Source organism: Ranitomeya imitator, chromosome 5 (assembly GCF_032444005.1).
Source record: "Ranitomeya imitator isolate aRanImi1 chromosome 5, aRanImi1.pri, whole genome shotgun sequence".
In the NCBI taxonomy this organism is placed as follows: Eukaryota; Metazoa; Chordata; class Amphibia; order Anura; family Dendrobatidae; genus Ranitomeya; species Ranitomeya imitator.
In genome coordinates, this window is record NC_091286.1 from 668,339,102 (window position 1) to 668,363,817 (window position 24,716).

Sequence of the window (24,716 nt, forward strand, 5' to 3'; positions counted from 1 at the left end):
GAGATTCTTGCCCATTCTTCCTTGGCAAACAGCTCCAGCTCAGTGAGGTTTGATTGAGATCAATTGTGAACAGCAGTTTTCACCTTTTTCCACAAATTCTCGATTGGATTGAGGTCTGGACTCTGACTTGGCCATTCTAACACCTGGATATGTTTATTTATGAACCATTCCATTGTAGATTTTGCTTTATGTTTGGGATCATTGTCTTGTAGGAAGACGAATCTCCGTCCCAGTCTCAGGTCTTTTGCAGACTCCAACAGGTTTTCTTCAAGAATGGTCCTGTATTTGGATCCATCCATCTTCCCATCAATTTTAACCATCTTCCCTGTCCCTGCTAAAGAAAAGCAGGCCTAAACCATGATGCTGGCACCACTATGTTTGACAGTGGGGATGGTGTGTTCAGGGTGATGAGCTGTGTTGCCTTTACGCCAAACATATCATTTGGTATTGTTGCCAAAAAGTTTGATTTTGGTTTCATCTGACCAGAGCACCTTCTTCCACATGTACGAAGGGTCTCACAGGTGGCTTGTTGCAAACTTTAAACAACACTTTTTATGGATATCTTTGAGAAATGGCTTTCTTCTTTGTGCACTGTACCACTGATTGTTGTCCTATTCACAGCCTGTCCCTCTGTAGATCTCTGCAGTTCATCCAGTGATGATGGGCATCTTGGCAGCATCTCTGGTCAGTCTTCTCCTTGTTTGAGATGAAAGTTTAGAGGGACGGCTGGGTCTTGGTAGATTTGCAGTGGTATGATACTCCTTCCATTTCAATATGATCGCTTGCACAGTGCTCCTTGGGATGTTTAAAGTTTGGGAAATCATTTTGTATCCAAATCTGGCTTTAAGCTTCTCCACAACAGTATCACGGACCTTCCTGTTGTGTTCCTTGGTCTTCATGATGCTCTCTGCTTCAAACAGAACCCTGAGACTATCACAGAGCAGGTGCATTTATACGGAGACTTGATTACACACAAGTGGATTATATTTATCATCATTACTCATTAGGCATTTAGGACAAAATTAGATCATTCCGAGATCCACAATAAACTTCTGTAGTGAGTATGCTGCACTGAAAGTAAAGGGGCCAAATAATATTGCACGCCCCACTTTTCAGTTTTTACTTTTCCACAAAAATTTAAAATAACCAATAAATTTTGTTCAACTTCACAATTTTGTTCCACTTGTTGATTCTTCACAAAAGATTGACATTTGGTATCCTTATGTGTGAAGCATGATATGTGGGAAAAGGTTGAAAAGTTCCAGGGAGTCGAATACTTTTGCAAGGCACTGTACCTAGCTGCAGTTTTCAGCTGTTTTTTTTTTTTTCAAAAATTCACCAAAACCCCCCCAAAATTTATACAGTCTGTTATGTCAGGCTGCGTCATGGTGTATCTGTGGTGGAAAAATCGTAGTGTTGCAGGCATTAGCGGTGTAGTTCTGTGTGCTAGCCTTGTTCTACTCCTTTTTTTTTTTAATTTGCCAAAAAAACAAACAAAAAGATTTATACAGTCTGTTATGTCAGGTTGAGGCTTGGTTTTTCTGTGCTTGAAAAATCGTATTTTTGCAGGCATTTGTAGCATAGTTCTGTGTGCCAGCTTTGTTAAATTTTTTTTTTAATTCACCAAAAAAAAAAAAAAAATTGAATACAGTCTGTTATTTCATCTGAGGCGTGGTGTATCTGTGTTTGAAAAATCATAGCTTTGCAGGCATTCTGATCAGATATAATTTAGCTCCAAATAAATATATTTGTGTTGAAATAGTGCAGTATTCCATTTAAATATGGCAAGGCAAGGGATGGGGAAGTGGATGTGATGCTGATGGTGCTTCGCAGACATATGTTACATTGTTCTATCTGCTAGCATTGGTCTATTAATTATTTAGTGTTTTCAAAAATTAAAAAAAAAACATTTTAAAAAATGTTTACAGTCTCTTATCTCTGTCAGATGACTGGTGTATATTTGGTGTCAAAATCTTCACTTCACAGGCATACGTTGCATTGTTCTGTCTGCTAGCCTTGGTCTACTCAGTATTTAGTGTTTTCAAAAATTACCAAAAAACATTTTAAAAAATGTATACAGTATGTTATCTTCGTCAGATTCCTGGTGTATCTGAGGTTTAAAAATCTTCACTTCACAGGCATACATTACATTGTTCTGTCTGCTAGCCTTGGTCTACTCAGTATTTAGTGGTTTCAAAAATTACAAAAAAATGTAAAAAAATGTATACAGTCTGTTATCTCCGTCAGACGCCTGATGTATATGTGGTGTCAAAATCTTCGCTTTGCAGGCATATGTTGTATTTTTTGTCTGCTCCCCTTGGTCTATACATTACTTTTTTTTATTTAAAAAATATTTAAAAAAAAGCACAAAACATATTTTCACTGTCTGTTATCTCTGTCAGATGCTCGGTGTATCTGTGGTCTCCAAATACTTGCTTTTCAGGCATACTGAGTGATCACATAAGTTTTCTCCAAATAAATCCATTTGTATTGAGCTTTTCAAATATTGCAGTAGTCCATTTAAAATGGGCAAGGGAAGGGCCAAAGGATGGGGAAGTGGACGTCATGCTGATGGTGCATGCAGAGGACGAGTCCGTGGTCAAGCTGAAAGTAGGTCACAACAAAGACCCACATCTTCGTGCTTGACCTTCCTGTCCCAGTTCCTAGGGGACTGCAGCACACCATTATTGAAGCCAGAGCAGTGTGAAACAGTTGTTGATTGGATAGCGGATAATGCTTCCAAGCACTTAGCCACCATCACCATCACCAAGTCTTCCACACGGTCTAGTCTCAGTAGCTGTGAATGTGGACTGGATATTCCTCACCTTGATCCTCCTTCCTCCCACCATGCCGAGTGCCCTAAGACAACTGATCCCACACTTGGACACTCTGAAGAGCTGTTCAGTTTTCCTTTTCACGATTCCAGACTCTTGGCCGGTCAACTTGAAATGGGGCCAGATGAGATCTCATGTAGCGATGCCCAAAGCTTTGAACAGCCATGGTCACACGAAGGCAATGGTGGGAAAGTGTCACAAGGGCTGGACGATGATGAGACACAATTGCTATAAAGTCAGGTGGAGGAGCAGGGTGCGGATGTGGAATACAAGGTGGTGGATGACATTGTGACTGACTCGATCTGGCAGGAGGACATGCAGAGAGAGGACAGCAGCACACTTGCGGAAGGAGGCATATCACACCAACATGTAGGAAGACACAGTGTGGTGGCCACAGACAGAAGGCGTGCATCCGTTCCTCGTAAGACCAACATGAAGGAAGTTGTCATTACAACTGTTAGATCTTCCTGAGTCTGGTTATTTTGTAAAGACTCTACCGATAACCTCAAACAGGCCATTTGCAGCACCAGCCATTCCCGCATCAGCAGGGGTAGCAAACCAACCAACCTGACTACCACCAGCATGATCAGGCACATGGCAGCAAAGCACCTGACTTTGTGGGCCGAAGTCCAGGATCCAGGAACACTGTCTGCAGGTGAAAACACTGCTTCTTCCACTGTTTTGCTTAGAAGCCAATCCCCAGTCCACCGTGCATGTGAAGATGCCTCTAGCCCTTCACCTGTTGCTTCCCACAGTCAAGCAGCACCATCATCAAGCCTGTCCACGTCCTTGTCCCTGCACAGCCTTTAGTTGTCTATACCCCAGTCATTGGAATGCAAGCAGAAATACCCAGCCAACACCCCACAGGCCATATTACTAAATTCTATCATTTCTCTTCTGCTTGAGCTCAAAATGTTGTGTTTTACGCTTGTTGAGTTGGTAGCTTTCCGCAACCTGATGCGGCGGCCATCCCAAGGTACTCGGTCCCCATTCGCCACTATTTCTCCCGGTGTGCCATAACGGCATTACACCAGCATGTGTCCCACAACATTACCCATGCCCTTACAATGCTGTTAATGGGAAAGTCCACCTTATCACAGATACGTGGACAAGTGCTTGTGGCCAGGGAAGGTACATCTCACTGATGGCACACTGGGTTAATATAGTGGAAGCTGGGACCCAGTTTGACCTTGGGATGGAACAAATACTCCCCACGCCCATGATTGCAGGCCCTATGTCAATCAGAGTTGCCCCCACAGTGTACAGCTCCTGCACCTCCTCCTCCTCTTCAGCCTCCATCTCTGAAATCAACACATCAGTCAGAAGGCGGAAGCACTGCAGCACTGCCTCAGCCAATCGGCAACAGACTGTGCTGAAGCTAATCTGCATAGGTGGCAAACCACAGAATGCATAGTTGTGGACAGCACTGAAAGAGCAGTCAGATGATTGGATGACACCGCAGAACCTACAGCCAGGCATGGTCGTTTGTGACAATGGCTGGAACCTGGTGGCATCTCTGAGGCAAGAAGAGCACGCACATGTACCTTGCCTGGCCCATGTGCTTAACCTCATGATTCAACATTTTCTGAAAAGCTACCTGGAGCTGCCAGATCTGCTATTGAAAGTACGCAGTCTGTCTGCCCATTTTAGAAAGTCAGCTACAGCTTCAGCCGCCCTTGCCATGCTTCAGCAACGTTTGCAGTTTCTGGTTCACCAACTGGTGTGTGATGTCCCCACGTGTTGGAACTCTAAGCGGCATATGTTGGAAAGGACTTGTGAGCAGAAGAGGGCAGTTGTTGACTACCAACATCAACATGGCCGTCGATATTCAGTTCAGACTCCACACATAAGACCTCAAGAGCGGACTTGGATGTCAGACATACTGTATGTACCATCCTCCAAAAACTTTGAGGACTGCACCAAGATGGTGAGCGGCGATGACACCATAATTCACTTCACCATCCCGCTTCTCAGCATTCTGAAAACCTCTCTGCTCGCAATTAAAAAGGATGCATAGCAGCCAGGGCATGAGGACATGGATCAACGAACCATACAGGGGGATTACACTCAGCCCAGCCTCATGTCTTCCCAAAGTGAATTGGTAGGCAATGAGGAGGAGGAGGAAGAACAGGAGCTATTTTCATGCACTATGGAGGGTGGTAAAAGCACAGCTGTCATATCGTCTGTTCAGCGGGGATGGCCCGAGGATAGGGAGGAGGAGGAGGACAGCATTGTCAGTCATCCTGTTAGCATTTTAAGTTGACAGGCAGATGCGCTTATCTGTTATAATTCCACCAGGGGCACTAAAAACCCACTCAGACAGAATGGTAGCATTAGGGTAAGCCGGGACCTCCAAGGCGTAGAGAGCCAGTTCATGCCACGTGTCCAGCTTAGATACCCAATAAATTAAAAGGCACAGAGGAATCACAGAGGATGTTTGTACTTGCTCTGCATCTTCCTAAACATTGCACTTCTTGTGACTGCACCCTTTGACTCTGTGCCGGCACGATGGGAATGTCTGAGAAAACTGTAACAGAACTTTGCCATTGTTCCCCTGCCTGAGCTGGATTTGACTTCTATCTCTCTCGTTTGGACTCCTTGGTTGTAAAACAAACTCTGACGTCTGCTGCCAGCGTTCTAGCATGGGAATTTTCTAAGTAATTCCGCTACAAGGGCCCTCTGGTACTGCAACATTTTAGTACACTTCTCTGCCTCAGGCAGAAGAGATTGAAAGTTCTCCTTGTAGCATGGGTCTAGCAGTGTCACCAACCAGTAATCAGTGTCACCAAAAAATTTTATGATGTGAGGGTCACGTGAAACGCAGCACAACATAATCTCAGCAATGCATGCCAAACTGATAACAGGCAAGACTTCTGTGTCCTCACCAACAGGTTGACTCTTATAAAAATGAACAAAGGCTGGATTGCGCAAGAATTATGTACACCACAAAATGAAAACAGCGAAACATAACCTCTAATACATTCTGTTTTTTGGGGAGGTGTATTCTCATGCACCTCTTCACAACTACACATGGGTATATGCTTCCAGATTTGGTCTGTTTGTTCTTATCCTCCTCCTTTTCCTCATCCTCATCATCCACGACCATTAGAACACCAGGGTGATGCCAAAGTCCCATTTTTTTTTTTTGTGCAAGGTTTTTTTTATGATGCCCGTTACTAATTGGAAACAAAAACAAATGTTACTCACACAGGGAGAAAAGTCATAAAAAAAGAGATGTACGTCTATTATTCCCATTTATTCTTATATTTTCCATTTTCCCTATCTCTGGACTGTCCTCTAATGAGGTAGTGCAAACCTCTACAATAGAAAATTATTCAAAGATTTTTATATTATATTTTTATTTATAACCCAGTCTCTCAGCTGTTGCTAGGGACAAACATATCTTGTTGGATACATTCTGACTTCAAATCTATGAACCTGTGTTCATCCCTCCCTTTTGTTATTTAGTTTCATTGGTGTATTCATATCCTTTATTTATTTGTTTGATTTCATTATGATTTATCTTTATGTCTCCTTATTCTCCACCTCTAGATCACCAGGCTTAACGTCAGTCCATTTTTTGGCAAGGGTGTCTATGATAACCATAATATATTTTTAAGAAATGTATCCTCCTTGGGGAAATGTTTGTCAGTCCATGCATTGCGTGTATGGGCATTACAAGTCTAGGAGACACACTCTTTTACATTGGGCCTAGTTTTTATTGAGGCCTTCAGCAATATCTCCTCATTCTCCACCACTAGATCACTAGGATTCACGTGTTCCGTGCTGCTACAGACAGTCAATTTTTTGGCAATGTTGTCTATGATCCCCATTAAATATTTTTTAAAAATGTACCCTCATGGGGGAAATGTTTGACAGCCCATGCACTTAGGGTATGGGCATTACGAGTCTAGGAGACCAGCTCCTTTGTAATTTGACAGTTTTTTACGAGGCCCTCCTCTATGTTTCTTCCAAAGGGGGATTGGGGTGCATGCAAATTTGGATCAAGGCTGTCCTTGCATTCAATGCATAAGGAAACAGTATGGCAGGATCAACTGAAGAAAGAGAAGTGGATTTTCCTGTGGACATCCAGTACCTGGGTTCAAAGGCTTATTGGGGTGCATAGGACTTGGTAGCTGTCACACTCGCGCCCCCATACTGGTTGTCTCGGGCATGCAGGGGTGTGGCCCCACTGTGCCACAGACCAGACTACCCTGGAAAGGGCGTGACTGGGTGGCAGACTAGGACACAGGCCAGGGTACGACGCCCCACTGGGTGGCAGACAAGGACACAGGCCAGGGTACGATGCCCCACTGGGTGGCAGACACAGGAGACAAAGCACAGGGACCTGGCACCTCAGCAGCAAGAACCTGACTGAGGAAGTATGATGCACAGGCCCTCAATATTGGGTGGGGAAGTCTTAAGTACAGGAAGCCTCATGGCAATTGGCCACCTTAGAAAGGTGCACACAGTCTCAATAAGAAACAGGAATTGCCAGTGCCGCCCCCTATGCACACAGACAAAAGGCATGCGCAGAGCAAGCAGGAAAAATGAGGCAAACAGCATGGAGCTGGCAGCAGAGAGAAATCAAAGCATGGCTCAGAGAAGTGAGTGACTTTGTGTGTAATGAAGGTGGGGGATGGGAGGCCATGCAGTGATGCTGGCAGGACTAACTGAAGAATGTGAAGTGGGTTTTCCTGTGGCCATCCAGTACCTTGGTTCAAAGGCTTATTGGAGTGCATATGACTTGGTAGCTGTCACACTCGCGCCCAGACTTGTTGTCTCGGGTGTGCGGGGGTGTGGCCCCACTGTGCCACAGACCAGACTACCCTGGAAGGGGCATGAGTAAGTAGCTTCCTTGGTGTTCGCTGGAGCATCTGATGGTGAGGTCAGACTTGTACAGCAGGAAGCTACCAGGTACCACTCCAGGGTGGTGTCCTGCTGTGGCTGTTCATCCCACCAGGGGACAGAACAAGGCAAAGACACTGACGGAAAGACGGTCATGACTGAGACACTGGCAGGCAGGCGGGCATGGCTGTCACTCTGGCAGAGAGGCGGGCACGGCTAGTGTTGTGAATTCTGCTCTTGGGCTCCCTCCATTGGTTATGAGTGGTAGTGCTGCTGTCTTTGGATCGCAGCATTCATCAGGTGTGTCTACTTATTGCAATTCGGACTGGGCTATTTAGTCTTGCTTGATTCTTTACTCAGTGCCAGTTGTCCGTTGTTTCTGGAGGATTCACATCCATGCCTGGTCTCTCCTGCTTTGCTGTTCATTTCAACAAAGATAATTTCTGGCTTTGTTTTTGCAGTCCACATGCTGTGGGCCTTATAGTTCAGTGCATTTTCATGTTTTGTCTTGTCCAGCTTTGTCTGTGTAAGGATTTTTTCAGCCAAGCTGGTATCTCTGGAGAAGCAGATATACCCTCCATGTCTTTAGTCAGATGTGGAGATTTTGTATTTTCTGTGGTGGATATTTTCTAGTGTTTTAATACTGACCGCATAGTACTCTGTCCTATCCTTTCTTTTTAGCTAGAATGGCCTCCTTTGCTAAATCCTGATTTCAGTCTGTATATGTCATTTCCCTCTCCTCTCACAGTCAATATTTGTGGGGGGCTGTCTATCCTTTGGGGATTTTCTCTGAGGCAAGATAGTTTTCCCGTTTCTATCTCTAGGGGTATTTAGTCCTCCGGCTGTGTCGAGGTGTCTAGGGAGTGTTAGGTACATCCCACGGCTACTTCTAGTTGCGGTGTTAAGTTCAGGGTCTGCGGTCAGTACAGGTACCACCTTCTCCAGAGTACGTCTCATGCTGCTCCTAGGCCACCAGATCATAACAGTACAACTGGCCAACAATGAGTTAAACGCATCTCAGAAGAAGGGAAGAAAAGTGCTGAGCCATTTTTTTTTCTGTAGTCTGTTGTGTCTTTCCTTCCCTCTTTTCCTCTGGGTGGCTCAGGAGTTTGGCGCTGGCATGGATGTTCAGGGATTGGCTTCTCGTGTGGACCAACTTGCTGCTAGAGTACAGGGTATTTCCGATTATATAGTTCAGACTCCGGTTTTAGAGCCCAGAATTCCAACTCCTGATTTGTTTTTTGGGGACAGGTCCAAATTTTTGAGCTTTAAAAATAACTGTAAACTGTTTTTTGCTCTGAAACCCCGTTCCTCTGGTGATCCCATTCAGCAGGTTAAAATTGTTATTTCCCTGCTGCGTGGTGATCCTCGGGATTGGACATTTTCCCTGGAATCTGGGAATCCGGCTTTGCTTAATGTAGACACCTTTTTTCAGGCGCTAGGGTTATTGTATGATGAACCTAATTCAGTGGATCATGCAGAGAAGACCTTGTTGGCCCTGTGTCAGGGTCAAGAAGCGGCAGAATCGTATTGCCAGAAATTTAGAAAATGGTCTGTGCTGACTAAATGGAATGAGGATGCCTTGGCGGCAATTTTCAGAAAGGGTCTTTCTGAATCCGTTAAAGATGTTATGGTGGGGTTCCCCACGCCTGCTGGTCTGAGTGATTCTATGTCTCTGGCCATTCAGATTGATCAGCGCTTGCGCAAGCGCAGAGTTGTGCACACTGTGGAGTTGTCCTCCGAGCGGAGTCCTGAGCTTATGCAGTGTGATAGGATTTTGTCTAGAGCTAAACGACATGGATTCAGGCGTCAAAATAGGTTGTGTTTTAACTGTGGCGATTCTGCTCATGTTATTTCTGATTGCCCTTAACGTACAAAGAGAATCGCTAGTTCTGTTACCATGAGTACTGTACAACCTAAATTTCTGTTATCTGTGACCTTGATCTGCTCATTTTCGTCATTTTCTGTCATGGCATTTGTGGATTCAGGCGCCAGCCCATCAGGAAGATTGTCGTTTCCTCGTGTTGCATAATTTGCATGATGCTGTTGTGCTGGGTTTTCCATGGTTACAGGTACATAATCCGGTGTTAGATTGGAGATCTATGTCTGTGACTAGTTGGGGTTGTCAGGGGGTTCATGGTCACGTTCCTTTGATGTCAATTTCCTCTTCCCCCTCTTCTGAAATTCCTGAGTTTTTGTCAGATTTCCAGGATGTATTCGATGAGCCCAAGTCCAGTTCCCTTCCACCGCATAGGGACTGTGATTGTGCTATTGACTTGATTCCAGGTTGTAAGTTCCCTAAGGGCCGACTTTTCAACCTGTCTGTGCCTGAACATACCGCCATGCGGAGCTATATTAAGGAGTCTTTGGAGAAAGGGCATATTCGGCCATCTTCTTCACTGTTGGGAGCAGGGTTTTTTTTTGTTGCCAAGAAGGATGGCTCCTTGAGACCTGCATTGATTATCGCCTCTTGAATAAGATCACGGTCAAATTTCAATACCCTTTGCCTTTGCTTTCTGATTTGTTTGCTAGGATTAAGGGGGCTAGTTGGTTTACTAAGATTGACCTTCGAGGGGCATATAATCTTGTTCGTATTAAGCAGGGTGACGAATGGAAAACTGCATTTAATACGCCCGAAGGCCATTTTGAATACCTTGTGATGCCATTCGGGCTCTCTAATGCTCCATCTGTGTTCCAGTCCTTCATGCATGATATCTTTCGGAATTATCTTGATAAATTCATGATTGTATATTTGGATGATATTTTGATTTTTTCCGATGATTGGGAGTCTCATGTGAAACAGGTCAGGATGGTATTTCAGATCCTTCGTGATAATGCTTTATTTGTGAACGAGTTTAAGTGCCTCTTTGGAGTGCAGAAGGTTTCTTTTTTGGGCTTCATTTTTTCTCCCTCATCTATAGAAATGGATCCGGTTAAGGTTCAGGCCATTCATGATTGGATTCAGCCCACATCCGTGAAGAGCCTTCAGAAATTTTTGGGCTTTGCTAATTTTTATCGCCGTTTCATTGCCAACTTCTCCAGTGTGGTTAAACCCCTGACCGATTTGACGAAGAAAGGCGCTGATGTGACGAATTGGTCCTCCGTGGCTGTTTCTGCCTTTCAGGAGCTTAAACGCCAATTTACTTCTGCCCCTGTGTTGCATCAGCCGGATGTTTCTCTTCCATTTCAGGTTGAGGTTGATGCGTCTGAGATTGGGGCAGGGGCCGTTTTGTCTCAGAGGAATTCTGATGGTTCCTTGATGAAACCGTGTGCCTTCTTTTCTCGAAAGTTTTCGCCTGCGGAACGCAATTATGATGTCGGCAATCGGGAGTTGTTGGCTATGAAGTGGGCATTTGAGGAGTGGCGACTATGGCTTGAGGGGGCCAAGCACCGTATTGTGGTCCTGACCGATCATAAGAATCTGATTTACCTCGAGTCTGCCAAACGGCTGAATCCTAGACAGGCTCGATGGTCCCTGTTTTTCTCCCGTTTTGATTTTGTGGTCTCGTATCTTCCGGGTTCTAAGAATGTTAAAGCTGATGCCCTCTCTAGGAGTTTTTTGCCTGATTCTCCTGGGGTCCTTGAGCCGGTCGGCATTCTGAAGGAAGGGGTGATTCTTTCTGCCATCTCCCCTGATTTACGATGGGTTCTTCAGGAATTACAGGCTAATAAACCTGACCGCTGTCCAGTGGGAAAACTGTTTGCTCCTGATAGATGGACTAGTAAAGTGATTTCTGAGGTTCATTGTTCTGTGTTGGCTGGCCATCCTGGGATTTTTGGTACCAGAGATTTGGTTGGTAGGTCCTTTTGGTGGCCTTCTTTGTCACGGGATGTGCGTTCTTTTGTGCAGTCCTGTGGGACTTGTGCGCGGGCCAAGCCTTGCTGTTCCCGCGCTAGTGGGTTGCGTCTGCCTTTTCCGGTCCCTGAGAGGCCTTGAACGCATATTTCTATGGATTTTATTTCAGATCTTCCGGTTTCCCAGAGGATGTCGGTTATCTGGGTGGTTTGTGACCGGTTTTCTAAGATGGTTCATTTGATACCTTTGCCTAAATTGCCCTCCTCTTCTGATTTGGTTCCGTTGTTTTTTCAGCATGTGGTTTGTTTGCATGGCATTCCGGAGAATATTGTGTCCAATAGAGGTTCCCAGTTTGTTTCTAGGTTTTGGCAGGCCTTTTGTGCTAGGCTGGGCATTGATTTGTCTTTTTCTTCCGCATTTCATCCTCAGACAAATGGCCAAACCGAGCAAACTAATCAGACTTTGGAAACTTATTTGAGATGCTTTGTGTCTGCTGATCAGGATGATTGGGTGGCTTTCTTGCCATTGGCCGAGTTTGCCCTTAATAATCGGGCTAGTTCTGCTACCTTGGTTTCGCCCTTTTTTTGTAATTTTGGTTTTCATCCTCGTTTTTCTTCAGGGCAGGTTGAGCCTTCTGATTGTCCTGGTGTGGATTCTGTGGTTGACAGGTTGCAGCAAATTTGGGCTCATGTGGTGGACAATTTGGTGTTGTCTCAGGAGGAGGCTCAGCGTTTTGCTAACCGTCGTCGGTGTGTTGGTTCCCGGCTTCGGGTTGTGGATTTGGTCTGGTTGTCTTCCCGTCATGTTCCTATGAAGGTTTCTTCCCCTAAGTTCAAGCCTCGGTTTATTGGTCCTTAGAGGATTTCTGAGATTATCAATCCAGTGTCTTTTCGTTTGGCCCTTCCAGCCTCTTTTTCCATCCATAATGTTTTCCATAGATCTTTGTTGCGGAAAGATGTGGTGCCCATTGTTCCATCTGTTGATCCTCCTGCCCCGGTGTTGATTGATGGGGAGTTGGAGTATTTGGTTGAGAAGATTTTGGATTCTCGTTTTTCGAGGCGGAAGCTTCAGTATCTTGTCAAATGGAAGAGTTATGGCCAGGAGGATAATTCTTGGGTTGTTGCCTCCGATGTTCATGCTGACGATTTGGTTCGTGCCTTTCATTTGGCTCGTCCTGATCGGCCTGGGGGCTCTGGTGAGGGTTTGGTGACCCCTCCTTAAGGGGCGGGGTACTGTTGTGAATTCTGCTCTTGGGCTCCCTCCGGTGGTTATGAGTGGTAGTGCTGCTGTCTTTGGATCGCAGCATTCATCAGGTGTGTCCACTTATTGCAATTCGGACTGGGCTATTTAGTCTTGCTTGATTCTTTAGTCAGTGCCAGTTGTCCATTGTTTCTGGAGGATTCACATCCCTGTCTGGTCTCACCTGCTTTGCTGTTCATTTCAACAAAGATAAGTTCTGGCTTTGTTTTTGCAGTCCACATGCTGTGGGCCTTAGAGTTCAGTGCATTTCCATGTTTTGTCTTGTCCAGCTTTGTCTGTGTAAGGATTTTTTCAGCCAAGCTGGTATCTCTGGAGATGCAAATATTCCCTCCATGTCTTTAGTCAGATGTGGAGATTTTGTATTTTCTGTGGTGGATATTTTCTAGTGTTTTAATACTGACCGCATAGTACTGGTCTCCTTTGCTAAATCCTGATTTCAGTCTGCGTATGTCATTTCCCTCTCCTCTCACAGTCAATATTTGTGGGGGGCTGTCTATCCTTTGGGGATTTTCTCTGAGGCAAGATAGTTTTCCCGTTTCTATCTCTAGGGGTATTTAGTCCTCCGGCTGTGTCGAGGTGTCTAGGGAGTGTTAGGTACATCCCACGGCTACTTCTAGTTGCTGTGTTAAGTTCAGGGTCTGCGGTCAGTACAGGTACCACCTTCTCCAGAGTACGTCTCATGCTGCTCCTAGGCCACCAGATCATAACATGCTAGGACACTGGCAGGCAGGCACAGCAAGTACTCAGGCAGGACAGGAGGACTGGACTGGAACACTGGCAGGACCAGAATACAGGCAGGCAAGGCAGGTATATGGAAACAGGTAGGGACCTGTTCAGACTGGAGGAACGGAGATAGCAAAAGACCGCAAGAGCAGATGCAAACCCGAAGCACAGGTTGTAGAGCCAAGAGCAGGAGGCAGAGCCAAGAACAGAATCGCAGGAAGCGGAGCCAAGAGCAGGAGGTGGAGTTAAGAACAGAAACGCAGGAGGCGCAGCCAAGAGCAGAAATGCAGGAGGTGGAGCCAAGAGCAGAAACGTAGAAATGGAGCAAGGTAGAACCAAAAGGAGCAAAGCAGGGAAGAACCGCAAGAAGCGGTGCCCGGTAGAACTGCAAGGAGAGGAGCCGCAGAGCACCTGTAAAAATGGCGTGAAACGCTGACAACATTGCTTACAGCTGTGACGTAAGAATCAGAATTGCTTCCAGGGGTGATCCCCATGATAATCCTGTGTCATTTGAGCAGTGTTTCCATTATTTTCTGTTTTTAGACCTTAAAAGGACCCCCGGGGGATCACGGTAAACGTAATCGGGTTTCCCGTAGACTTACATTGGGCTCGTTGCTCGGGTCAAGTACCCAACTATTTCAATTTGCTCGATCCGAGCAACGAGCACCTGAGCATTTTAGTGCTCGCTCATCACTATTCGCTTTACATTACATAAAGGTATGATGCAATTAAAAGGGAATGAAAGAAAAAGATTTACCTAATGAGAAGGGAATAAAGGCTTCGTTCTTCTTAAATTTTCCTTATGTGTCGAGAAAGTGTCCAGGATAAAACTATTCTGGCTTCTCAGAATAATCTTTATCTCTCAGAGCAAAGGGAAGAAGTGGAATGACAGTTGTGCCCTGGGGAAACAAAAAGGTAATAAATTACCATAAAATATGCAATATAACGAAAATATAAATATACAGAATTTATTAAAATATTCAATGGCAAACACACAAACAAAGTCCAGACTTATGATATTAAAGAAGTCTCCTAACCTTTGGAAGATTATAACTCCCTGAATGTGATGTCCGTAGTTATGGCATCTGGGAGGCTTCGAGGTACGACGTCCCCAAATCATTGAATTTCAGGAATGACAGTATCAGTATATGGCATTTCCGTTCTATTTTCTACATAAGGTTGAGCAGATCCAATTACATTTTCAATTTAACCTTGCACTTTTTCTAAAAGGTAAAAATAGTATGTATAGTGAGTTACAATGCAAATTCTGAAAGATATAAAATAAAGTAGACGTTCAATATAAGTTGGTCATAAATCAACATGGGAGAGGGGAAAAAGAATTTTCACAGTGCTCACCAGAGTATCACAGGACCACGGGTGCCACATTCAACTCCTCTTGTAAATTCAGGCAAAAAAGGAAAAGCCAGCACCAGGTGATTTCCATAAAAATTCAAGTTTCGTCTTTTACTCAATCCATTATTTGTAAAAAGTTAAAAGCATACATATCATAGAGTCTCAAGGGGCAAAGATCCCCCGCACACCTGACTGTTTCGGACTTCATGTCCTTACACATAGGCATCTAAAATTACAATGAACACAAGGTTTATAACACATACACAAACCCAACCCCACATGTGAAAGCAAGTACAAAACAAATGGACCAATCATTATTTGGTGGAATGAACCTTCGAATCTTGGTCTTGAGAAAGCAGAATTAGAAACATGCGGCAAACAAATATTGCTCTATCAAATATTGCCCTTAGCAAAAATAGAAAAATAGAACAATTAGTTGACACATATTCAAAAACTTATGATGTTAATAAAAAGTGTTCACTATTTCAACTGTTGTACAATATATGCACCGATAATCATAAGGACATTTATCTCAAGTCCTTACATCTGGCAGCAGGGTGGCTCAGTGGATAGCATTGCAGCACTGGAGTCCAGGGTTCTAATCCCACCTTGGACAACATCTGCAAGACGTTTGTATGTTCTCCCCATGTTTGCGTGGGTTTCCTCCAGTTTCCTCCCACATTCCATAGACATACTGATAGGGAATTTAGATTGTGAGCCCCATCAGGGACAGTGATAATAATGTGTGCAAAACAGTAAAGCACTGCGGAATATGTTAGCGTTATTTAAAAATGAAGATTATTATTATTATTATTATTATTAATAAAGATTAAATCCCCCCTAAAATTCAAGCCCATTTAGTGCCAGTATTCAGTATGCTTCTCTCCCCAGCAACAACCTCTCGGGTTAGTTTCTCTACTCCAGAGTCCATAGGTCAATCAGCGGTTTCCTTCTTGTCTGGAATATTGTAATTTGCTTCAGAATCAAGACGTTCTCCATATCACCCCCCAAAAAACGACAGGGGAAATGAAGTTAGTTCTGTGTCTGAAAATGGATCTCTGACATTAGAATCAAATAGTTCTATGAATAATACTATTCCTTTGGAGCTTCCTTTTGAGGAGCAATTAACATGTCTGACATTGCAGGAATTATATGGTGAAAGCTCACAGTCTCAATCTGCTTTGACTCAGACCCATTCTGAAAAAGAAGTGAATCGTAACCCGTATTATTATCCTACTGCATCGAGGGTTCCAGCAATGGATAATTTTCAGAACATAATTGAAAGAGAAGTTAGAAATTTACTTTCTAGGAAAAGACCCTATAATGACAATTTCACTTTTCCTGAAAAGAGTGATCTACTGGAATTAAAGGAGAATCCTCATGCAACTGTGAGACCTGCTGACAAGGGCAGGTCGATTGTTGTGCTGGACAAACAGTTATATTATCGTGAAATTATCAGTATGTTAGCTGACAACGCAATTTTCTGCCCTTTGCCATCAGATTCAACTGTAAAGGTTCAGAAAGATTTGGATAAACTATTGGCGGAAGGGAGAGCTTTGGGAGTATTGGGTAAAAAAAAGTCTGAATATCTTTTAGTGGACAAACCTGTCTGCCCTATTTTAAATGCTCTTCCTAAAACCCAAAAGGATATTTTTTCTCCCCCTTTCCACCCCATTGTAGCCGGAATAAGGGGTGTGAATGAAAGATTGTCAACTTGGGTAGACAAAAAACTACAACCATTGGTGTCCCAAATAACAGGTCTGATCAAAGACACAAAGCATCTTTTGCAGGGTGTTCAGGATTTGGAGTGGCGCGATGAATATAAGTGGGTCACAAGTGATGTGACATCGCTTTACTCCTGCATACCCCATAAGGCTTCTTTGAAATCTATTTCCAAATTTTTTGACCGGACAGATATCTATGACTCTGACACCAATAATTTTATCGTCATGGCTGTGAATCATCTATTAACCACTAGGGATGAGCGAGCACTAAAATGCTCGGGTGCTCGTTGCTCGGGTTGAGCAAATTGGAATACTCTGGTACTCGACCCGAGCAATGAGCCCAATGTAAGTCTATTGGAGACCCCAGTATTTTTACCGCGATCCCCCGTGGGTCCTTTTAAGGTCTAAAAACGTCTGAAAATGATGGAAACATTGCTCAAATGACACAGGAACATCATGTGGATCGTGCCGTGGAAGCATTTCTGACTCCTAGTTCACAAATTTAAACAATTTTTCTGAGATTCATGCCATTTTTCCCGGTGCCACAAAAAACACACTAAAACAAAACCAAAATGGATTTTGCTGGGAAATATGTTAAGGCACATCCTTTCCAGGTTTGCCTGTAAGGCCAAATTATTAACCCCAGACTGAAAATTTCCTCCCCCACTTGGGCTTAGTTCAGACGTAGCATTTTTGGAGCATTTTTCAACTTTAACATTGCTTTCAACCACTACAGATACATTCACTGGGAAATGTCATTGTAACATTTAACGCCCCTAGCTGGCCATGTGGTGTGTGACACATAAGCAGACCCATCTTGTTTCATTTATGAAGGAGGGACTCTTAAAGTCAAAGAGCCTATTTTTACTGGTACATCAGGCGGCATTAATCTTCTTAAAGGGCCATTATTTAACATTGGGTCTCCTAAACTGTTGCAGCCTATGCTGTGAGTGGATCGGCTGACAAGAATTAAAGCGCACCACAATACCCCTTTCATAAGATGTCCAGGAGGGCCTCCTGAAAAAATGTTGCATTGAATGCAAGGCCTGCCCTGCTACCAATTCATATGCACACCTTAGAACCCACATACTGGATGGGCCTATGAAAATCCACTTCACAATATGCATTTTGTGCTCCATATTCCTTTGTTTTATACATTGACAGGAAGGCCAGCCGTGCTGCATAGTCATATGCACCCCATTACGCCTTTGAACCCATATACTGGATGGGCCCATGAAAATCCACTTGTATTTTTTAATGGTATCATGGTTCCCTCTTTGCAGAATTACTTACAGGAGAATTTGGCAATTTTATTTGACATGTTTTTAACACTAAGGTTCAGATACGGCTTTAAAGAAGACTAATACTTGCAATACTATGCAGTTTTATTGCAAAGTACAAAATTCAAGGAATAGTATGATTGAATAGTATGAGTGCCTACACTTTTGTATATGTACTTAACATACAAAGGTTAATAAGTACATATAAGGATTAAAAACATATAATGATTACGTATATACGTATATATAAAGATTTACTACATACAGTATACTTCCATCATCAACAAGAGGCTTTTAAACATCATCCGTCTGGAATATCAGAGAAGCAACACCAAGACAGAGAACCCCTGGGAGATTACCTACACTGCATGGGCGTCCCCAATTATGCAGGTATGAGCATACTGTACATGTACAGGTGCCCCAGTTTTGGCATCTGTCTTAGTCATATTTCTCCAGTCTTATATCATGATTTACACTATGTAGTAACTCTAGCTTCACCCAGCCCTTCAAGTGGCCAGCTTTCAAGGTTGTATGTTAATGAGGTTTAACAATGATAAATGTAAGGTTACACACATGGGAAGAAGGAATCAATATCACCATTACACACTGAACGGGAAACCACTGGGTAAATCTGACAGGGAGAAGGACTTGGGGATCCTAGTTAATGATAAACTTACCTGGAGCAGCCAGTGCCAGGCAGCAGCTGCCAAGGCAAACAGGATCATGGGGTGCATTAACCCTGCTGTTCTGTTTAGATTTCACATACACTTGTACTGTTCCCGGTCATTTTTGACCGTCCTTATAAAATAATCATTTTTAGCTAATCTAAGTGGTTTTTTTAAACAGTTTTTGCACTATTATATTGCTTGTGAAGATGGTTGTTCAAATACCAGAAAAAAAAATAAATACAAAGCTTCTTTTATATTTTTTTTATATCCAAAAGGGAACATGGTATTTTTTCGATTTTTGTAAAAATTGATTATTTTTGCAGATAAAAAAAAAATCTTGATCTAAATGTTAACTATAAGTAATAATATCAAACATTATGTAGATATACTTTTTTCAAAGGCAAAAAAAAAAAAAAAGCTTTTTTCTCTATAAAATGGCAAAAAACGTTGTTTTTTATACACTTATACTGTTCCCGGTCATTTTTGACCGGACCTAACATCCTCGTCTGTATCGGAGTCGTTTATAAACTCCTCCAATTCAGCTTGGGTGAAGTGTCTTCTTCTCATGCTGTAAGGCATCACTGTTGAATGAAAAAATAAAATATATCCATAAACAATGAATGAAAAAAAAAATCAAAACAATTTCGCAACAATACACACAATAACGTCCCGTCACACATTGAGATATGCCCTGTGATTATGGTGCTGGAGCGTCGCAAACAAAAATGAGGCATGCACTCATTCTATCACAGCAGTGAGAATATGTACTCATAAGCAGACATTGAGTCTACACAACCCTAATGCTAACCCCCTATCATCCATTCTATCACAGCAGTGAGAATATGTACTCATAAGCAGACATTGAGTCTACACAACCCTAATGCTAACCCCCTATCATCCATTTTCTCACAGCAGTGAGAATATTGAATAATTTTAGAATAAAAGAATAATTTATCTGTAACATACCTGTAAAAATGGGACTTCAGAGCTCTGACGTCTGAACCTCTGCTCACTCTGTGTTGTCTCCAGCTGAACTGAAACTCTACACTGCTATGTTATCTGTCTACAGATAAGATCAGAGCAGACACCACCCTGCAGCAGGAAAAAGCTCACAGTACAACACTTTAGGTGAATTCTGCTTAGGACAGCATTGCACAGTGTAATACTGTACAACCAGCAAACACATGGAAAATCAGAAAATCATGATTTACAATATGAAATGTTGACAACTGAATGGAACTAGATCTATATGAACAGCAGGGTAAATAAAAACCAGTGAAATAAATTGCGCATAGCTATACTGGAAGCGAATCCGTCGGCTGTATCGCAACTTGAAAATGTTGGTATGTGTAAATCTTTTCTGACCAAAAGTAGTCAGATACATTGATAAATAGTAGTAGATGCAATATATAGTTCAAAATGAGGTGATAGCACCTTTATTTTTGTCAAAAATTGTCTGGAGAGCTGAATAAAGGCCTATCGGTCATTTTTGACCGAACTGTACAAGTGTAAAAAAAATTGTACCAAATAAAGCAAACAAAAATTTTTTTTTAAAAAAATTCCAACATAGAGTACCCCCCTAATGACGAAAAGTCAGGGAGCCTCAAGTCTCAGAATCACACGCTGAATTTTTATAACATTATAGAATTTCAAAAACGGTCATTTTTGACCTAACAGAACAGCAGGGTTAAAAGAGGTCTGGATACACATGATGAGAGCATTATACTGCCTCTGTACAAATCCCTAGTTAGACCGCACATGGAGTACTGTGTCCAGTTTTGGGCACCGGTGCTCAGGAAGGATATAATGGAACTAGAGAGAGTACAAAGGAGGGCAACAAAATTAATAAAGGGGATGGGAGAACTACAATACCCAGATAAATTAGCGAAATGAGGATTATTTAGTCTAGAAAAAAGACGACTGAGGGGCGATCTAATAACCATGTATAAGTATATAAGGGGACAATACAAATATCTCGCTGAGGATCTGTTTATGCCAAGGAAGGTGACGGGCACAAGGGGGCATTCTTTGCGTCTGGAGGAGAGAAGGTTTTTCCACCAACATAGAAGAGGATTCTTTACTGTTAGGGCAGTGAGAATCTGGAATTGCTTGCCTGAGGAGGTGGTGATAGCGAACTCAGTCGAGGGGTTCAAGAGAGGCCTGGATGTCTTCCTGGAGCAGAACAATATTGTATCATACAATTATTAGGTTCTGTAGAAGGATGTAGATCTAGGGATTTATTATGATGGAATATAGGCTGAACTGGATGGACAAATGTCTTTTTTCGGCCTTACTAACTATGTTACTATGTTACTATGTTATGTAACTGAGACATCATGGAGTCATCAGACAAGGGGCCATAAACCCCTAGAATATAAAATAAGTCTCCTAACCTTTGGAAGATTATCACCCCTAAACGTGATGTCCGTAGTTATGGCATCTGGGAGGCTTCAAGGTACCACATCCCCAAATCATTGATTTTCATGAATGACAGCATCAGTATATGGCATTTCTGTTCTATTTTCTACTTAAGGTTGAGCAGATCCAATTACATTTTCAATTTCACCTTGTACTTTTTCTAAAAGGTAAAAGTAGTATGTATTGTGAGTTACAATGCAAATTCTGAAAGATATAAAATAAAGTAGACGTTCAATATAAGTTGGTCATAAGTCAACATGGGAAAGGGGAAAAAGGATTTTCACAGTGCTCACCAGAGTATCACAGGACCACGGGTGCCAGGTTCAACGTGGCTGGACTCCACTTGTAAATGCAGGCAAAAAAGGAAAAACTAGAACCAGGTGATTTCCATAAAAATTCAAGTTTTGTCTTTTACTCAATCCATTGTTTGTAAAAAGTTAAAAGCATACATATCATAGAGTCTCAAGGGGCAAAGATCCCCCGCACACCTGACTGTTTCGGACTTCATGTCCGTACTCATAGGCATCTAAAATTACAATGAACACAAGGTTTATAACACATACACAAACCCAACCCCACATGTGAAAGCAATTACAAAACAAATGGACCAATCATTATTTGGTGGAATGAACCTTCGAATCTTGGTCTTGAGAAAGCAGAATTAGAAACATGCGGCAAACAAATATTGCTCTATCAAATATTGCCCTTAGCAAAAATAGAAAAATAGAACAATTAGTTGACACATATTCAAAAACTTATGATGTTAATAAAAAGTGTTCACTATTTCAACTGTTGTACAATATATGCACCGATAATCATAAGGATATTTATCTCAATTCCTTACATCTGGGCAGCGCTGGGCAGCCCACCTGAGCTAATAGAAGCGCGTCACTACTAGGCTGTTAACCTGGATGCTGTGCATTTCCATTGTGTGAACAGCACCACATACAAGTCTTTCACCCCCTCCATTAGTTTGGTAGGTTGTGAATGGTTGCCTCATCGTTGATTCTGCACCTCTGTTGCCTCCATCTTAACCACATGGGTCTACTGCATTTGTTTGGAGGTCTAGGCAGGTAGGCATCTCTGCCTTTTTGCTGTTTTCTCAATTCCTTACAAGCAGAAAAAAAAAAAGTGAACACTCCATGAACTGATGACACTGTGCGGCCAGCCAATCACTGTAATACCACAACAAAGATGGCTGCGGTATTACAGTGCATGGCTGACAATCCCTGCATGCTGATTGGCTCTCTCAAAAGCGCAAAAATTAAAAGGAGGAGACCCGAGCTCCCGCCGAATAATACTCGGTGCTCGCCAAGTACACCGACCATAGTGATACTCGGCTGAGTACCAAGTAGTGGTGAGCACGTTCGCTCATCACTAGTAGGAACCTGTTCACACATGCACAAAAAAACACAAAAAAAATAGCGAAAATTGAAATGTAGTGAACTTGGAATGAAGCAGTATAACAGCACAGAACAATTTACTTATATTGCTCCTAGGGGGAACCTGACAAAAGAAATTATTAAAAATATCTTAAATCGGGCAGCAGGGTGGCTCAGTGGAAAGCATTGCAGCACTGGAGTCCTGGGTTCTAATCCCACCTTGGACAACATCTGCAAGAAGTTTGTATGTTCTCTCCGTGTTTTAGTGGGTTTCCTCCAGTTTCCTCCCACATTCCAAAGACATACTGATAGGGAATTTAGATTGTCAGCCCCATCGGGAACAGTGATGATAATGTGTGCAAAACAGTAAAGCCCTGAGGAATATGTTAGCGCTATTTAAAAATGAAGATTATTATTATTATTATTAATAAAGATTAAATTCCCCCTAAAATTCAAGCCCATTTAGTGCCAGTATCCAGTATGCTTCTCTCCCCAGCAACAACCTCTCGGGTTAGTTTCTCTACTCCAGAGTCCATAGGTCAATCAGTGGTTTCCTTTTTGTCTGGAGTATCGTCATTTGCTTCGGAATCAAGACGTTCTCCATATCACCCCCCAAAAAAAGACAGGGGAAATGAAGTTAGTTCTGTGTCTGAAAATGGATCTCTGACATTAGAATCAAATAGTTCTATGAATAATACTATTCCTTTGGGGCTTCCTTTTGAGGAGCAATTTCACATGTCTGACATTGCAGGAATTATATGGTGAAAGCTCACAGTCTCAATCTGCTTTGACTCAGACCCATTCTGACAAAGAAGTGAATCGTAACCCGTATTATTATCCTACTGAATCGAGGGTTCCAGCAATGGATAATTTTCAGAACATAATTGAAAGAGAACTTAGAAATTTACTTTCTAGGAAATGACCCTATAATGACAATTTCACTTTTGCTGAAAAGAGTGATCTACAGTAGAGTTGAGCGACTTTTAGTTTTTTAGGGTCGAGTCGGGTTTCGCAAAACCCGACTATCTCAACAGTCGAGTCGAGTGGAATCGGCCGATTATCGCGAAAAGTCGGGGATCGACCGAAACACGAAACCCAATGCAAGTCAATGGGGGAGCATAGTCGGCAGGGAGTGGAGGCCAGGAAAACATGTACAGTGCCCATTTTAATGGCAAAAACATTCATTCTTGTTACTGAAGCTTGCCAATCTTAATTTACCTTATAATAATAGTAAGGCATTGGAAATTGGGGGTCATTTGGCTAAAGTTGTGGGGGGAAGGGGTGGTTCAAGTATTTAGTGGGCCCAGGAAATCTGGACCACGTCATGGCAGTGGAGCATGGAGAGGTAAGTATTTCAACTTTGCTGTGATCCTGAGCAAGCAGGGGGGGCCCACTCGTTGGCATTGGCACTGGCACAGGGCCCCTCAAAGTACGGCGGTGTGTTTGCACGGCGGGGGCGCCTCCCACCGGCAGCGACACTTTTGCGTACTATGAGGGGCCCTGTGCCAGTGACATCACCAACGAGTATTCCTCCCCCCACCTGATGAAGGAACCTGCACTTTCATCTGCACCTTCCTCTTTGTCCCCGTGTAAGGTGGTATGGTTTGCGGGAAGAGGAACCTGACTTTCAGCAGGGTCACAATATTGCTGTGTAGCGTGCACGGGGAATGTTGCGGTATGGGTCAATGTACCAGCATACTCATCTATCACTGGCTGGGCAATGAGCAGGATGAGGAGGAAACACAGATATAGGCCCAAAGAATAAAGTGGGCTAAATGCAGTTCAAAATTGGTAACTGTTGTGAATTCCGCTCTTATGCTCCCTCCGGTGGTTGTAAGTGGCACTTTTGTGAGTTCTGCTCTTGGGCTCCCTCTGGTGGTTTTAAGTGGTATGGCTGCTCCTTGGATTTAGCAGTCTGCAGCTGCTTCCACTGATTGTCTTTCTGCTCGGCTATTTATGCCTGGCTCTTCCCTTCAGCCAGTGCCACTTGTCAATGGTTCCTGGTTGGATTCACATCTCTCTTGGATTTCCCTGATATCCTGACCAGTTCAGCAAAGTTAAGTCCTTGCTTTGCTCTTTTCTGTCCACATGTTGTGGACTTATTCGTTCTGTGCATTCTATGTTTTGTCCAGCTTGATAGTATTGATTAATTCAGTTAAGCTGGGAGCTCTGGGAAGCAGATTTACCCTCCACACCTTTAGTCAGGTGTGGAGATTTTTGTAAACTCTGGGTGGATTTTTGTAGTTTTTAATACTGACCGCACAGTATTCTATCCTGTCTTATCTATCTAGCTAGACTGGCCTCCTGTGCTACATCCTTGTTTCATTCTGTGTATGTCTTTTCCCTCTCCACTCACAGTCATTACTTGTGGGGGGCTATCTATCCTTTGGGGATTTTCTCTGAGGCAATATAGTTTTCCTGTTTCTATCT

General features: G+C 43.0%; 1 long non-coding RNA gene across 1 annotated transcript; it reads right to left on the minus strand.

Annotated features, from left to right (window-relative positions):
- Nucleotides 1-1,277: 1,277 nt before the first annotated feature.
- LOC138638739 (uncharacterized) lies at nt 1,278-21,616 on the minus strand. Its single transcript, XR_011312539.1, has 6 exons — nt 21,198-21,616; nt 20,880-21,064; nt 14,818-15,040; nt 14,499-14,684; nt 14,219-14,360; nt 1,278-6,010 (listed from the first exon to the last, which is right to left on the minus strand). It is a non-coding gene; the product is annotated as an uncharacterized lncRNA (long non-coding RNA).
- Nucleotides 21,617-24,716: the final 3,100 nt, after the last annotated feature.